Source organism: Rhagoletis pomonella, unplaced genomic scaffold (assembly GCF_013731165.1).
Source record: "Rhagoletis pomonella isolate Grant_MI unplaced genomic scaffold, Rhpom_1.0 Rhpom_scaffold_00018, whole genome shotgun sequence".
NCBI lineage: Eukaryota > Metazoa > Arthropoda > Insecta > Diptera > Tephritidae > Rhagoletis > Rhagoletis pomonella.
The window spans coordinates 434,534-452,402 of NW_023458572.1; the positions used below are offsets into that span (position 1 = coordinate 434,534).

General features: G+C 34.1%; 1 long non-coding RNA gene across 2 annotated transcripts in view; it reads left to right on the forward strand.

The window, feature by feature from the left end:
• The first annotated feature begins 4,719 nt into the window (after positions 1-4,719).
• Positions 4,720-17,869, forward strand: part of LOC118749534 — a 130,505-nt gene continuing 117,355 nt past the window's right edge. For both annotated transcript variants that reach the window (XR_004994240.1, XR_004994239.1), the window contains exon 1: positions 4,720-5,444. This is a non-coding gene — a long non-coding RNA (uncharacterized LOC118749534). The remainder of the gene's footprint in view (positions 5,445-17,869) is intronic.

Consider the following 17,869-nt stretch of genomic DNA (forward strand, 5'->3'; position numbering starts at 1 on the left):
GTCTTGCTTGCCAACCTAGCGCAAACTATTCAAGCCGGCAGCCAACAGGCAGCTATCCTCAGTTGTCACTCTGATTTTAAAAAGTTTTATTCTTAAGTAAGCGAGCGAAATTCCTTTGGGAAAGAAAGCGAAGGCAAGCAAGCGTCTGTGGTGAGTTAGCTGCCACAAAGAAGAAGCATCTAGCAAGTACAGCTAAATAAATATGTATTTATGTAAGTACAAATGTATGTATTTGCACGTACCTACAAATGTATGTATGTATATACACTTACACATGTACTTCCATGTGCATGCACGAGATGTAAATATTTTGTTTGACCATTTCAGCAAAACAAGTCCTCTGAGCCAAAGCGCCCTTTATTTAATTGCGTTTAACCACGGAGGTATGGAATTATAAATAAGTAGCTGCGGAAAAAAGGAAGAAAAAATGAAGAGCCAAAAATAAGGGCAGCAATGTAGAAATGTGTTATGAGCTCTGTTCCAAACTTGTTTTTACCATTTGCATATGTACATATGTAGGTAGAATGTTTTACCAGCAATCAGATATCTCAAATTCGCATTTTACCGAAGTAGTAGGAAAATTTTAAGTATAGCTTTTTAAATGACTGAATCTTATTTATTAATTTAAATGAGAAATTTTTCTATATACTTATGTACGTATGTACACTAAGCATTTGACTTTTTTTGCGAAAATTTCTACCTATTACTCGATGATTAGAAATCGTGAAAGAAACAACAACAAAAATAATGTTTTTGTAACAAATTGTCAAAAAAAGATCTCCCGCAGGAAACACTAACTGAAGGACAGATTTTTCCATGATTGCAAAATCGTGTTCATGAAAACGGTGGTCAGAGAACCAAACCTTATGCCATGCACCGCATATAAATCGACAGACTGGAAGCAAATGACCTTTAAACTTTGGCAAAAGAATAAAGGCTAAAATGGCAGGAATCGCTCTCGTATGTATAATAACGGCTCTAGGTCAACGATAGTAGTAGCTGCTATGGCAACTAACTCAGCAGCTGATTTTCTGACATTTTAGGATTACTTGAGCCTTGTCGTGGTAATTCTTTTTGTCCAATTTCGTGTTTTTCTTCGGAAAATTTTCGGATAGAAAGCTGATTAAGTTTCTTATGAAATACAGTAAATAGTGTTTACTATTTTTTTGCGGAGGAAAAAATAAAATACCTAAATTTTATTAATTGTTTTTTAATTTTATGACACTAGGTTAATGTAATTCTGATCTTAGCCAATTGACCATCATTTCATATGCAAAATTTCCCCCTGATCCGAATATGGAATCAAGTTTAATGAAAGGCCACTTTAGTGTAGTGGTTAGCAGTGTGCGCTACCACTCCGCGGGGTCTGGGTTCAAAACCGGTTCAACCCAATGCCAAAAAAATAAAGAATAAAAAACAGTTTTTTTTTCTCATAGCTGTCGCCCCTCGATAGGCATTTCTGCCATGAAAAACGGCACTCATAAAAATAGAATCGCCGTTCGGAGAAGGCGTAAAACTGTAGGTCCCTCCCCTTTGTGTGACAACATCGTAAGCGCCAATATATTACTTTTATTAGAAAAGTTTTACAGATATAGCTAAACTTCGGTTTTATCTGGTTTGCAAAATTCAGTTCCCTAATTTCCTAATTACATTCAGACGTGGTTAGCAAACGAAAAAAATTCGTAAACATGGCTATAAATACTCATTCCGCAGAGGCGGTCTACAACTAACCCTCTATGCTCAGCCATATTAGCACTGCAATAAAAAAAGGGAAATACAAAACAAAGAAATTGCAAAGTAGCTAATTAAATCTTTTGAAAGTAAATGTAATTAAAATGAAAGCAGCGGAGTGAAACATGAAACCTTGAATCTCACTGATTTATTCCACGGACAAATTATTTGACATCAAGTATTTGTGTTTATACATACTTATGTGTGTATTTGTACAGTTTTAGTCATGTGTGGGTTAATATTCTCATTTAAATTCTTTTCATTTGTATAAAAAACAATTACAAGTCAAATTCATACACAAATAAGTTTAAGAGTGCGGGCGGAAATTTGCAATGTTTTCAAGTCTCATTTTAAAAGCACACAAAATAAATATTCGTACAAGCAGACATACATATGTACATATGTGTGTATGTGTATGCATACAGTGGCATATATGTATCTATTTATGTAAACATAAAGCACGAGTGTCCTCATTTAAATCCCACTTTCATTTCCTATCTCAGTGACAAAATCTTTGTTCTTTATGCAAACATAGAGAATTGAAATGAAAGCGAAATTTCTATTTCTATTTCCATACATATTAGTTTTTTATTTACATTTAGTAACTTTTGGCTTACATGTAGTACATATTTGCGCGAAACAATAAAATGAGTTAATTAAATTTTGGATATTATTAAGAAAAGATGAAAGAAAATGTGTGGATTCATAGCTAACCGTATTTAGGTCGAAAAAAGACTTTTCTTAAGTCAAACAAACAAACACAGATGTATGTATGTGTATATGTTTATATGTACATATTTTTATTACGTCAGATTTTGTGTGCTATAATGGAAGTGCACATTTTAGCAGGGACCGAACATAACAGTTATTGATGAAAAATGTCATTGAAAAATTCACTATGAAGAAATCTTCTACAACTACTTAAGTAATACGTACCAATAGATTTTTTTTTCACCGAGATTCAAGTTTGAAAATAAATTTTTATTTGTCATTTTTATACAAAATTAAAAAAATAACAATTATTTTTAATTTTTATTTTATAAATCCAAAATATCAATTCCTTTTAATTTTTATCTAAATAATCTGTAAATAACAGTTATTTTTGATTTTTATTTTATGTCTTAGATAACAGTTATTGAAAACTTGTCGGGAAGGTGTTGGAGAATAAAAGTTTACTACGACTTACACAAATGACTTTTATAAGTATGATTTTAAAAATAAAAGTCTTTTATAAATAAGAGTTTTCAACAACTGTTACCCAAGGTATATAATATAAGAATCAAAAATAACTGTTATTTACAGACTATTTAGATAAATATCAAAAATAATTGTTATTTTTGATTTATAATATAAAATTCAGAAAAAATTTTATTTAAGGAGTAATTAAACGAAAGTCAAAAAATAATTGTAAAAGAGCAATTTTTTATATAACAGTTGTAACGGTTGGCTTGCTAGGTGAACTACAAAGTTTTCAATAGCCAACATGCCGTGGACTGGTGAGCAACGGGGCTTAATATTGCAATTTTTTCGATTATTTCGAAGCAGTTAAATACCCTCGATTCCCTGATTTAAGTCCCCGTAACTTTTTTTTTGGTATTTAAATACCTCACTCGCCCTCCGAAAGAACAAAAAGATGAAGTTCATCTGGAAATCGGAGGAATGCAGAAAACTTCGAGGCACGCCTGCGAATAGTTTATAGTTGGGAATGCGTCACAAAAGAATATTGTTCCCTATTTTTAAAATAGCTTCATTTTTTAATGAGTTTTAAATCAATACCTTAAAGACCTTGCCAAACTTTTCAACTGAAGACCAAGATGGACAGCTACGCTCGAGCTGCAATATAATTTGACTAGGTTATTTGAAAAAGTTTAGTGACACAAGGTTCAAAGATTAAGTGTTGCTTTGGGGAATTACTATCACACAAGAATTCCCTCTAGAAGTGAGTGCACGTAATCAGAACTACGCAGATTCATATCTGACAAAGGGTTGCCATGCCAGAATAATTCTACAAAAACTCCGAAAACTCCGGGGTCCGGAAGCCAGCATACCATCCATTACTGCACCTTTGTATCCCACAAAACGTTTCAACTTTTTCTAACAGCCATTCACAACAGCCTTCTAGTTCAGCCTCGAATTCAGAGTACAATTTAAACTAAACAAAATTTTAATTTTTGTTTTAATTGCTAACTCAACGCATCGTCGCAGCTATTAATATCAACTATATATCTTCATCCACAAAGTGCTTGGAGCTGTACCAACATAAGATTTGTTATAACATTCGAAAATAAAGAAAATTCTCTCTTCGCTAGCGTTTGTTTACATACACAGCCTCTTTCTCAGTTATAGTGCAAGCACGTGGCTTGGTGGTCGAATTCACGACTCTCTGTTTGTTTGTTTACACTTGGTGACTTTGTAAAAGAGGCACGTAACCGGTGTGGCATACCACGTGCCCGGGCTAAAAATAGCTGGCAGAGAAAATGAGCATATTCAATGATGGAAAATTTTAGTACATTCTCCGGCGGTGTTGCCACAGTTTTCCGAACGAGTATACGAATATGCACGCGCTCTCTGTTTATTATTTTCATTTTATCACTTTACCTACACAACGCTCACTGAAGCGCTCGCACTGCCTACTTTCGGCAGCATAACGCGTAGATACGTTTAAACGCCCAGAAGTGGGCAACAATGTGCCATTCAATTACAGAGCGACTGCTGTTACATACTTTCTTACAGCATTGTAGTTATAGTTGAGTTGGCAATATAGAAAAACAGAGAGCCAAACAAGCCAACAGTCCCGGCAAATGTTAACGCAGCGGCGACGCTGATTGCGCCAGTGACCACGTGGACAAACGCTGCGTACCCCAGGGTGCAGTACAAGCATAAGCATAGGCTTCAGCTTCATCCAAGCCTCTGCATCTGTCACACATTTTTATCCTTCCCTCGCCTCGCCTCGATTCGCTGCTGCAGCTGCTTTGGTCGTCATTTTGAGTTTTTAGCTCAGCCGCAGTGGCAATTCGATTCAGTTTAGGACGTGGGCTTGAACGTGGTGGTTCGCTACTTGTCGGCAACATCGTGGAAAGTGGGAATATAGTTTGAAATTTAATCGGAAGCGAAGTAGAGGCAGACAGTGAAGATAAATAGCAAAAAAAACGAAATTAAAATTGTGCAGCCGAGAGAAAACTATTTAAAATTTTAGCCGGAAATTATTTACATAATATTTCCGTGAGTCAAAATGAAATGCCGGTGGGCTGAATTGGAGCCGCTGCTTAGCTGTAGCTGAGTGTGTTTCTCGAACTTCAGCGAGCTAATTTCCTCAGGCTTTCGACCGTATTTTGGCTTTGACTTCGCTTGCTTTGTTTTTGATTTGATTTCCAGTGTAATTTGCCGAATGCGCTGATAAAAACGCGATAGCAACAATACGAAACCCTATCTCCATTTGCAGGGAATAAAAATTGAAAAAAAAAACGAAAAAAGGGAAAGCGCGAAAAATTCGGCGCAAATTAGCAGCAACGGAAACATATACAATTACAAAATCGCACGTACAGGTTTTGATTAAAACACCAAACGTACTCCCAAGAGCAGCTCGTAGGTAGCTTTCCGCATCCGAAGCCAGCGGTTTCGACCTCAACTCGACATCATCAAGGCAGAAATATCCGCTACGATAACAGCATAGATTGTTGCAGTGAAATTACCTCTGCCGTAAATTTAAAAAGGTGCGTACCAAAAGCCATTAGTGCGGGTATTCTTAAAACTAATTAGAAATTCAAATTTGTTTATTGTAATAGTAACGTATTATTGTTGTGGTTTTTGCGATTCTGTGTGACTTCGGTAACAACCACCTATTTTTGTGCTTTTTGCTGATTTTAAATATGTAAGTATGTATATTAAACCGTCTTACATTACAAATAAACAAAAAAAGAATTCATCGTACACCCCTCAGTTAAGAGTATTTTTACAAGGCATTTTCAGAAAAAAAAAACATTTTTTTTTTTGCCGGACATACAGGTGGCTTTTTCCTTTTTTTGTGGCAGCAATAAAAGTTTTCAAAAATTTGCAAAGGTTCAATGATTTTTGGTGAGATTTAGTGTACCGACTTTAGCTGGTAGGAAATTATATCTGATGGGTAAGTACTAGAACGGGTCAATGCATTTTGGAACAAAAAATTTTGTCCTCCAGACAAAATCGTCGACGATATATCATATTTTAAGACCCAATTTCAGATGAGCTATTTAAGTAGAGATTGTTTATTAACGGCAAAAATTCATTTTCAGATCAAATATTTAAACTGTATTCAAATGACCAATATTGGCCATTTTAATACTTGTTATGCAACCCTGTGTTTACGTCAAGCAACAATCAGCTGTTCAGTATAAAAAGGTAAACAAACCAACACATGCAGCAACAATTTCAATGAAAGAGCAACAGTGGTGCCACTTGTTTGGCATATTTAAAGGCAAGTGATCTGAAAATCTACAGAAGTTAAATGGGATTTAAATAAAAATCCAAAATTCAGCTTAACCCTCTACTGCATGAATTATGATGGAGATGAATAAAAAAATTTTAACTATGAAAAGCACGCTATTTACGTATCATAAAACCTATGTCGAAAGAAAAACGACTCCTCGTCTTTATTTAACATTTTATTTTGCAAAGAAACAAATGGAAAATTGTATGAAAACAATAGAAAACATTTGGGTAGTGGTAAACCATTTATTGTTTGACACAGATGAGAATGTGTGAATTAAGAAAATATTTTTTGTTTTACAAGAACAACTCTTCTGTTTTTCATTAGTTTTTCTTTTTTTGCAGTTGAGTTCCGCGCACATGAATAGACGTTCACACAAAATTGAGGTTATATTTAAATGTTATGTAACCATAAGCAAACCAATTACATCCCGTTATTCGTGGTTACATTTGCAAATGCATTTAATTAGGTAAATATATTTTTAAACCACTCGTTAGGTGGGAAAGAATTGCCATATTAGTGACACCCTATTTGGCTTCGTATGCGTTGGAGGGTTAAGTGCCATTTAAATTTTTTTATCTGCAATTCGCTCTAATAGTTGATTTCCACCTAGCCTTAACTGCAGTTTATGCCGTTTGAAAAACGGAGATTACAACTCGAAGATTGTGGTTCCACCTATTAAGTAGAAGCAAAGGTACGTCTTTTCAAGGTAGCTGCCTGTGGCATCTAAACCATCTTCTTTACATACGAGTTACTACTGTGAACAAATATTTTTGTATTACTTTATTTTTTAATGTATTTCTTCGCATGCAAGCGCAATTCTACAACTTAACGAAATTCTTTTCTTGTCCTTGTTTATGATTGTGGCAGCTCACAACAATCAAGCTTGTGGCCATGAAAATGGGAACAATGGGCTTTATGCGCTTTTACATTGCTTTTGCGCTTCTGACTCACTGCCTCCGCGCGTTAATGCTGCTCAGTGTCACTGTGTGCCATTCTTTGTTGGAAGGTTTTCATTCTCATTTCACTTTTAAGCAGAAAAGTGGCTTTAGGTAAATGCTCACATTTTCTATAATTCTTTGCAATGTGCATAATTCTTAAATGTGGCAAAGTAAATTGCTCTAATTTTTTATTTTTTTAATCTGAAGCTAATTTTTTTGTATGTGGTTGGGTAGATATAAAATTTTAAAATTGCGCCAAAGGAGACTGGATTAGTTTGGACGGTCTCTTCAAAAATAAATTTTATTTATTAAGTTGCGCATATAATAACGGTTCCATTCTCTATCAGTGACAAATACTTTTCACAGTTTTTATTAGGAAAAAAAATTTAAATTTGTCAGTAAAAAAATGTTGTCACCGATACAGAATTAGGCTGAAGCCGAACAAAATAATGTAAAAAATAATAAAATATTAATAAAATAAGTCAAGGCCTTTATAAAGGTTACTAAGAGCTAATGATAAGTACATATGTACCGAAATATGTTCATTTCGGTGATTATACTTACCATTTAGAGTTCAGAAACCTTGATTTATTTCATTTTTTTGGTGCACATATTAAATAAAAGTTTGTTTTAATATTTTTTTTTTATATTCATTCATATTGAACGTTTTAGTTAAAAGAGCTAGATTTCACTTAAACAAAAAAGTATACATATCCAGTAATAAAACACTCGATGGATTTGCAAAATTTAGCTCGTAGCTGTTTTATGGCCTACTAAAGTTTTCATATACATTTCTAAGTAGTTTTCAAAAAGTTACAAAAATGGCAAAATTAAAGTTTATGAAATATAATATAGTTATAGTTATAGTTAAATTTTATGGGAAATATTTTCTAGAAAATATATATATTCTACATTGATACATTCTAGAAAATTATGCTTTGGAAAATTTTACTGCGGGTGTTCTCAGGCAAAAACTTAATACCACCAACGTAAAAGTCTCTAAGTAGAGTAGTGTGGTTTATAAATCACAATGAAATATTTCAAAAAATTTGTTAATCTTCATTTTACATGCTGTTGCTTGTTCTGCTATCAAGTGTAATAATTTTAGACCTATGTATGTGTGTATGCAACCGAAACGAGTAACGACTACAAATAAGTAGTAAAAACAGTTTTGCAAATATATACATAATTACTGAATTGATTATATATGGCTTTTCGTTTTCATCGTAGGTTACATATGTACATATAATGTTCGTAAGTATGTGATTAATGAACTTAATTCTGTGGAACGTGTTTAGGCAAAAGCAGCTCTTTTTCTGCGATATTGATTTGGGCGTATTTGTGTGTTAATGAAGATTTATTGTTTTGTTATTCTACTTGGCCAAACACAACAAATTACCAAATGCGAGCAAATACTTGGCAAGCAAAAATGCAACGGAACGTTTTATGAATTGGTAATTTCATATCGATATTATTTATTTATGCGCTCGCATAGCGTAACAATGGATAAATATGAAACATATCTGCATGTAACGGGTGATTTTTTTGAGGTTAGGATTTTCATGCATTAGTATTTGACAGATCACGTGGGATTTCAGACATGGTGTCAAAGAGAAAGATGCTCAGTATGCTTTGAAATTTCATCATGAATAGACTTACTAACGAGCAACGCTTGCAAATCATTGAATTTTATTACCAAAATCAGTGTTCGGTTCGAAATGTGTTTCGCAAACAAATTTTGTTCAGCGATGAGGCTCATTTCTGGTTGAATGGCTTCGTAAATAAGCAAAATTGCCGCATTTGGAGTGAAGAGCAACCAGAAGCCGTTCAAGAACTGCCCATGCATCCCGAAAAATGCACTGTTTGGTGTGGTTTGTACGCTGGTGGAATCATTGGACCGTATTTTTTCAAAGATGCTGTTGGACGCAACGTTACGGTGAATGGCGATCGCTATCGTTCGATGCTAACAAACTTTTTGTTGCCAAAAATGGAAGAACTGAACTTGGTTGACATGTGGTTTCAACAAGATGGCGCTACATGCCACACAGCTCGCGATTCTATGGCCATTTTGAGGGAAAACTTCGGAGAACAATTCATCTCAAGAAATGGACCGGTAAGTTGGCCACCAAGATCATGCGATTTGACGCCTTTAGACTATTTTTTGTGGGGCTACGTCAAGTCTAAAGTCTACAGAAATAAGCCAGCAACTATTCCAGCTTTGGAAGACAACATTTCCGAAGAAATTCGGGCTATTCCGGCCGAAATGCTCGAAAAAGTTGCCCAAAATTGGACTTTCCGAATGGACCACCTAAGACGCAGCCGCGGTCAACATTTAAATGAAATTATCTTCAAAAAGTAAATGTCATGGACCAATCTAACGTTTCAAATAAAGAACCGATGAGATTTTGCAAATTTTATGCGTTTTTTTTTAAAAAAAAGTTATCAAGCTCTTAAAAAATCACCCGTTATATCATGTATTTGTAAAGCATATATGTATGTGTGTGTAAATAACAAAAAGTGGCAGAAGTTTCTATTGTGATTTAAGCCTTCTTTTCTCCACATTTACGTGCAGACAAACAAAAACCGAATTATTAATAGAATGGTAGTAAAACAAACTATGAATATGTATTAAAGAAATTTACTTGCATCGTGTGACATTAAAAGTTACGCCCGCAGACAAGAGCAGCTGTGGTTGCCACAATGCGGTGCTTTCATAATTTAAACAATAGGTGCATTCTTTTGCAACCGAGCTACAAAAAAACACTCGCTTAAATGACGTAATACATGCAGAGCAACAACAAAAACTCGGCAATTTATCCGAGTTCAGCCAGGTCGGTTAAAAATAAGCGACCTGAAGAGTACTTAGGGTTGTTAAGTGAAAAACTGCTCTATTGTGGGTTGTTAATGGGAAAGTGGAGAGGGAGGTTTTTGTCTCATTATATACATGATTTATATTTTAAATATAGTTACTCATTTCCATTGGTTTTTCTAGCTAAATTCCGTTAAACCAATCAGATTTTACTTGCCACATACTAACAGGATTGCTTAAGTACCTTAAAGGAAATTTTACCCGAGTTGGGCGTTCTTTTGTCGCTCGTTTACAAAAAAATGCAACTAATGACATAAACATACATTACAATATTATACATATATGTGTCCAATAATACGTGTATTTGTATGGAAAGTATTTATTCCATCTCATTTTCATACAATGTGGCATGCTTAATTGGGCCTGTAATATGTTGATAATTGCCTTTAAAATACCATTCAGGTGCCAGCCAACTGGGCAACCAGTAAGCGAGTTTAATGCGAAACGCAAACTCAATGAAACAATTTTCACATAAAATGGCGACGAGAATTGAAAAAGTAAATAAAATAAATTACCAATAAGCAATATAAATAAAACAAATAATAATCTTCCTAAAATGCTTACATTTATGGCTGATATGCTGAATAAAAGCTTTATTTTATCTGCTTGAATTAATTACGGTGTCGATTTTATGTTTTTTTTATCATTTACCAAAAGTTTAAATTACACCACATCCACAAATAAGCATTTATTGATGTACAAATTTTTTCATCAGTCCACTTGTAGTAGTAATGCTTAAAGTAATTTCAGCAAAAATATTTTGCAACGTACCGAAATTTTCCACCTCAGCAAACTTTTCCGGCTGCGCAATATAAATACGGGCCAAAAAAAAAGAATAATGAAACAACAAATAGCACTTCATACAGCTACAATGCAAATGGCACTCAACTCAAGCAGAAATTACGACAATTTTCCCAAACGCCAGGCTGAGGACAACAGTTCGGCACCCACTCCTACTCTGGATACACTCACACATGTGCGCACGCACGCCTTCGCCGCCATAAGTACTCTCATGTAGCCATAAAGTTTTAAAATTATATCCGTTTCCTCTCACTCTTTCCACCTAACATTACATTCAATACTGTTGTTGTTGTTGCAAGCATATTCATAAATTTATGTAGGAAGCGGAAACAACGTCTAAAAAAGTGCAAAGTAGCAATAATTAAATGTACGCAGGGCAGTGCTGCCAGAAGTGAAGATTTTTTTTCAAAATTAAGATATTTTTCATAAATCATCAGAAAAATCTTAAGAGGTACTATTTATACAAAGGATTTAAAAATTTACAAAAGATTTAAATTAGGACAAAGAATTATTAAAAAACTTTAAAAACGCAATTTACAAGACTTAAATTAAAACGTGTACATTCCTATATATGTGGTTATAAAATTCCAAGTTGCATGTTTTATGAACTAGTCAAGTAAAACTATTATGAATCCATGTACTTGCTATTTTTGCTTTTTAATTGAGATGTGTTACGGTTTTGTATAACAAATAAAATTAAAAACAAAAACTGAATTTTTTTTGTTATAAAATCTTCTATAAAGATATTTTTAGAGAAAAAAGATTTTTTTTCGGTTTCATAAAGCTTTTTAGGTTTTTTTTTGAATGTTTTATAATCATTTGGATGATTTTTAACAAAATTTTTCTGGCAACACTGACGCAGGCTGGCCGGCGGTGTAGTTCTTCGGGTGCAAGTAGTGGAGCAATGGCTATTAAAATGGCAACAGCTGCGTTAAGTGTGCGAGATTGTTGGAAAACGCTTAAATTCTATAGCCGTAGTAAACAAATACGAAAAAAATGCTTTAGATTTTCTCTAACGAATTTTGAAATCTTTATTTTGGGCTGAAATAAATGCCGCTCAGATGTTAACTTGAAAGTAGATAACCTTTTTTTAATGCATTAGTTCCATGAAGAATTCATTGAATGCGAAAAAATCCAATTGGGGTATTCACAACGGAGTCGTAAGTGTCGTAATGTTGTAGGTCGTAAATTTTAAACGCCCTAAAATATATATAAGGGGGTTCGCAAAGTACCATCAAAATCATATCATGAATTTTTGTAGTGTTAAAAAATAGTTGGTTGTCGTTTCAAGTTCTCTAAACATTTATTTAAGTTTTTAAAGTTTACGACATACAACAATACGACACTTACGACACCTTTGTGAATCCCTCAAATACAAACTTTTAACATCCAGTCCAGAGGAACACTGTGCCTATTTAAGGAGTTCAATATAAGAAAATGAAAACGTACGTCTGTCTCCGAACAATAGCGTCAGGAAGGTCTGTGGAAGGATACGGAGGAGCCAGGGTCTTGCTGTTAATACCATCAAAATAACCGTAGGTCCTAGAAAATTGAACGGGCCAATCGGAAACGAAAATATTCAGAGTTAAATGCAGAAGAAAGCTGGAATTGAAAAATTGGGTGGAACTGATGATACATCTAGCGCTTAAAGATATCGGAAAACCTTTAGCAATTCGATACATTCATGGAACAGAGGTGTGGATTAGGGATAATCATACATCGAAAAAACTGTGAGGTATATCAGGAATCTCAAGAATAAGGTTCATGGCAGCCTTTGCAAACCATAGCTTTAATTTAACCTTTATTTAATCCTTTCTGTCGGCCTTAAGTACAATAATCAACTATGCCTTGGTTTTCCCAGGTTCCCCTAAAACTCTAAATGCTTCAAATTTGACAGTTTTCCCTCACTAATTTTAATTGCAATATAAAATGGTTTAAAGTTTTCCTAATTCATCAACTATCTTTGAAATTTAATAGCCTAATGTGAAAATATGTTGCATCTTTAATAAGCAAAGCCATACAAAAGTTGCCTAAGGAAATGGCTTTCTCTTTGTATCTACAATTTAGTATTTTCTCGTCATTCGAGCTCAACATGAATGACGTGCGTGAAAGCACTTGAACGCCTACTCATAATCATTAATTTCCTCATCAGTTCTCTGCTAGTATTACGACACACATCTAGTCTAAAAAGGTTAATCAATTATATTTGCAACTACCAAAATATTTATTTAGGTTAGAAATATCCCAGCCGACAGTTGCGTGAACTTGTGTGACCTTGCCTCAACCAAAGCGCATGCAGCAAAACGCCTATTTTAATCCTTCGAAACTTTTGAGGCATTAAATGCTGGTTTTCTCTTGAAATATACAAATTAACAAATTTATACATATATGCATGTGTGTACATACGAGTCCATGTACTATAACGGCTGCTATTGACATTTTGGGCTTTTCACGGAAGTGTAATGTGTGCGGGCGTGGTAATTAGTTTAGTGTCGAAATTGCATGCAAATTTAATATTTCATATCTCATGAGTGGAGGATAAACATATTTGCATGCATTATATACTTATGTGTGTATGTATGTATAAACATAATTATAACGTTCGTATGTATATGTATTTGTTTGACAATCAAATTCGAAATACTCGTAATGAAATAAAATTATGGTTTCACAGTAATTAGGGTTGCGCATATAGCACGTGCGCTTATCATTCGCACATTATTCAACGCAAAAAAATTTGGTGAGAAAATTTCTCAGCTAATTAACCAACTCAGTGACACATGGAGAATATTTCATTTTTTTTTGGCGAGCACAGCGAATGGGTAATTTAAGCGGCAGTTTTGTTAAATAATTTTTTACAAAAAAGTATGGATTGGATGGATTTTAATTTAAAGATTTTCGAGTTCTTAGTTAGCCAGATAATGATAAAAACTCATAGGAGAATTTTTCTATTTTATCGGCCATAATATTCAACACTCATTTAAATCTAGTATCTTCTAAAGTGGGGCTGTAAATTTTGGTATAACGTCGTATCTGAGCGCCAACTAACGAAATATCTTAAAGCTATCTTAGTTATAAACAATTTATTTTTTTTTTTTTTAAGAAGAAGAAGAAGAATTTACATGGTGAAATGTTTGTTTTATTCCCTATAAAAAGTATGTTTTAAAAATGGGTTTATTTTCAAAAACTATTTTTAAAATGTTTACGAGTTATTCGAAAAATTTAAATTTTCCCGGTTTCCGATTTTGAAACTAAGAAAAAAAAAAGAATAAGCCGGTTTTATTTTGCATAGTTTTCATACAGTGAAAATGCTTATGTTGGTGTGAAGTCATGACCAAAAATTACAATAAATCCATTTATAGTAAAGATAGCTTTTATTTCGAAAAGAGCAAAGCGAAATAAGTTCAAAGTTTTTTTTTTTTTTAGACTAAAAGCGGAACGCACAAAAGTCAGTGAAAAATTCACGTTTGGTTTTATTTTAACATTAAATTTTATGAATTTATTTTTTTATTTTTTTCGGATTTGATTAGTGCTCTTGCCCAGCAACCGAGTGCTTAGATTTTTCTTAAAAATTCTTCTTTGGATTTGAAGTAAAAGCATCTCTCCATTTTTTTCCTAACACCAAGAAACAGAACACAAACTGGGGTCACCCTAAACTGAAAAAACTTCGAAAAACTCACAACATTTATTGGTTGACATCCTTTTGTGTGATATGAAAAAACCTGTTTGTTCGAAAAAAAATTCGGTCTACTCGATATTCAAAAAATCAATATTTCGAAAGATATTCAAAAAATGCTGTAAACCGGTTTGGAAAAACCGGGGCAATCAACCTATTGATAACATTGTATTTAAAAGAAAATGTTCAATTGTTTTTCTGGCTAGCTATTAATCTTTACAGCAAAAAACTTACAAAATAATTTATTAACCAAAATTTTTAAAATTACATTCCGCGCTCACCTTTAATATGTCACTTTTTATGTTATTTTTTTGCCTTTTATTTAATTGCCAACGCATTCGAACTCAATGTGTGATTAACGCTTTCATTTATGGATTTAAACTCCACTGAAGGGCCATTAAAATAGTAAAATCAATAAGAATGAAAAATCCCATTCGCCGAATTTTACATACAAGTTTAACTTTCAAATATTTTTTGTGCTTTAAAATGAGCATGGCAATTAATTTAAATATTTATAAAGCTGTCAAATGGCCTGAACTGCGGCGCTGATTGACAATCAAACCTCTTTTTTAAATTTTATTTGTGCCGAAAGAGCGACCGCATAACGCGAATAAATAATTCACAAATCACAACAATAAATTTGAAGCAAGAAAACAAAATTACAACAACAACCAACAACAGCGAATGCCAACAACAGCAACAATATTATCAGCAACAACGTTTGCTGCCGCAACAACACAAACCTGTCATTGCAAATGAAAGAGGAGTGAAAGCAATAAATTGCGAACAGCACGGCCACTGCATTGAGACCACAGCCGCCACAGTTGTAAGCAATAGGACAAGAACAACAACAAATATAATTAGGACAGCAGCAGTGGAAAAAGTATGTGTGACATTGGCAACGCTATGAACATAAATACCCCATTGGCAGTAACTTAAAAATAAAAGTCCACTTTCACTTGCACGCAACACACTCACTCAAACTGGTTTAATATTTTATGACACACGCACAAGCAGTAACGTTCACACACACTGACCTTTTTTGGAGTAGCCAAAATTTATGTACCCTCTGTATGTGTGGCTGCTGTGTGGCCATGCGGCAGCAGCGAAAGTCAACATCCACACACTGGCAACGCATCGGTTCACATACTGGCAACGTCAATTCATTGCCTTCGCATTGTTGCAGCACTCGATGCCTATCAGCCGCGATTTTCATGTCAGTCTCATCAGCTTCTAAAGCGCTTCATCACACACACACACATACACACGCTGGCTTGCCACTGCGAACGAAACGCAGCAGCGCATTTTATCTGCCACCACTCTACGACCCCGATCTTCTTGCCTTCTGCGGCTCCCATGCGTTTTCTCCAGCACTGAATTGCTGCTATTCCATTCATTCGCCCCAATCGTATTTCTTACACCAAACTGTATTTCGCCACGTCCTTGACATTTTCCAATGCTCTTGGGGGCCGTGCCACTTGCGTTTGCTGGGTCGCCACAGAAGTGTGTTGTTAGTGTTCATAAGTATGAAGAAGGCGTAGATAAATAGTATGTACATGTCATCGATCAGCAGTAATGTAGAAATGTTGATATGGTTAGGTATTTACGCTGCAGAGAATTCCACATACTTGTTTGCGAAAATAAATCAGAGCATAAGTGTTTATGAATAATTCGCATTAAATATTTATATTGGCCGAGATTAAATACAACCGATTCCTGTTCGCTGTGTTGGTTTTCTTGCGTTTCTTTTCAAGTGCACACAGCTGTGCAAATCAACTCAAGCAGCACAGATTGACTTGCTTTAGAGTCAAGCCACAGTGTTTCGCGTTGGAAGGAAGACTTAAGGTGGCTGCTGAAGCCCAACGAGGTAACATAATTTACATGTAAAATGAGTACTGCTGTGAAAAAAAATCTTGTCTGTTTGCTTTCTTGCAGCAGGAATGAGTGCTCCGAAATTTATTTGTCCAATGAACTAAATCTGTAGTTATATTTTTTTCGACAATTTCTTAAGGAAAATCTTTAAGCTTCCGACATCTTGCGAATAATCTCCTTCCGACGAAAGAAAAAGGTTTTAAAGCTGTTAAAAAAATGGTAAAAAGAATTTAAAGCCCGGTTATGCAAGACGTTTAATTTGTTAAATTAATTTGTGGGATATACAATTGAAGTAAATATATTTAAGCTATAAAATTGTGATTGTTTTTATTTTATTTTCCGTCTTTATTTGAAAGTTTGTTTTGCCCATGCATTTATACAAAAAATTATTTTTGTGTGGTATATCAGAATTATTATTATATCAGAAATTAAGTTACTGGAGAGTTCCTGGCAAGTTACTGGATAATTTTTTTAGGGTACTATAACGATAGAGATCGAGATTGAGATTGAGATTAAAATTATTCTTCTCTAACAGGCATTTTTTTGTTGATCACACCGGTCGTTCGATTTTTAAAACTGAACTGTCAATGTATAAGGCTTGGTATGTAGTTGTGTAATAAGGTTTTATTTTTTTCGAACATGTTACCACTTACTAAAAAATTCAATTCAAATTAGTTAATAAGCTAAATCAATTATTACAATAGATACGTTTATCAATCGAAATGTTTTTGAAAAGGCTTTATTTTTTAACTATATTTAGGAGGTTGCCACTTGTTCACAAAGTCAGATCCAATTTAAATTAGGGATATATATATAAAAGGCTTAAATTTCGAAATATTTTGAAGAGAGTTGCCACCTGTTCGCAAAGTAAAATTAAATTAAAATATAATCAAATTACACGAAATATTAAAATATGGGTACAACGAAAGCTTTAGTTTGAAAATGCTTTAAATTATGATTGCCACCTATTCAAAAAGCCACACATTTAGATTAAACTTTGAAAAAAAAAAATAAACGAAACAAATATGAAACTACATAGGCAACGCCTGCATATAATTTATAAAGAAATGAGATTAACACAGTTTTATAACCTCAATTAATTTTGATGTGGAAAAAAATGTACTGCTGAGTATCCTTGCACTAAAGTTTATCACATGCAATAAGGTTTGTAAAGACGATCAAAAGTGAGCCCTCGGAACCCTGTGTCTACTCTTTTCAACTGCTATGTCCGTAAATAGAGTGCGGCAACACTTGCGTAAACAACTACTCGCGGAGCCTAAGCCGCAACCGCGGGCTCATCAGAGTGAGCTTAACAGCTGGCTGTAAGTCAGCAGGCTGTTGTGTATGACCATTCAACCCAGCAATTTTGTTTTCCCTAAGCACTCGATTGGAAAAAGGTCAATGCAGAAAATGTCCAATAACATGAAAAAATACGGTCAAAGCACTAATAGGGAAGACAGCGAATGCAACAAGGCAAATGAGCACAAATAAGCTGCAACATGAGTAAATAGAAT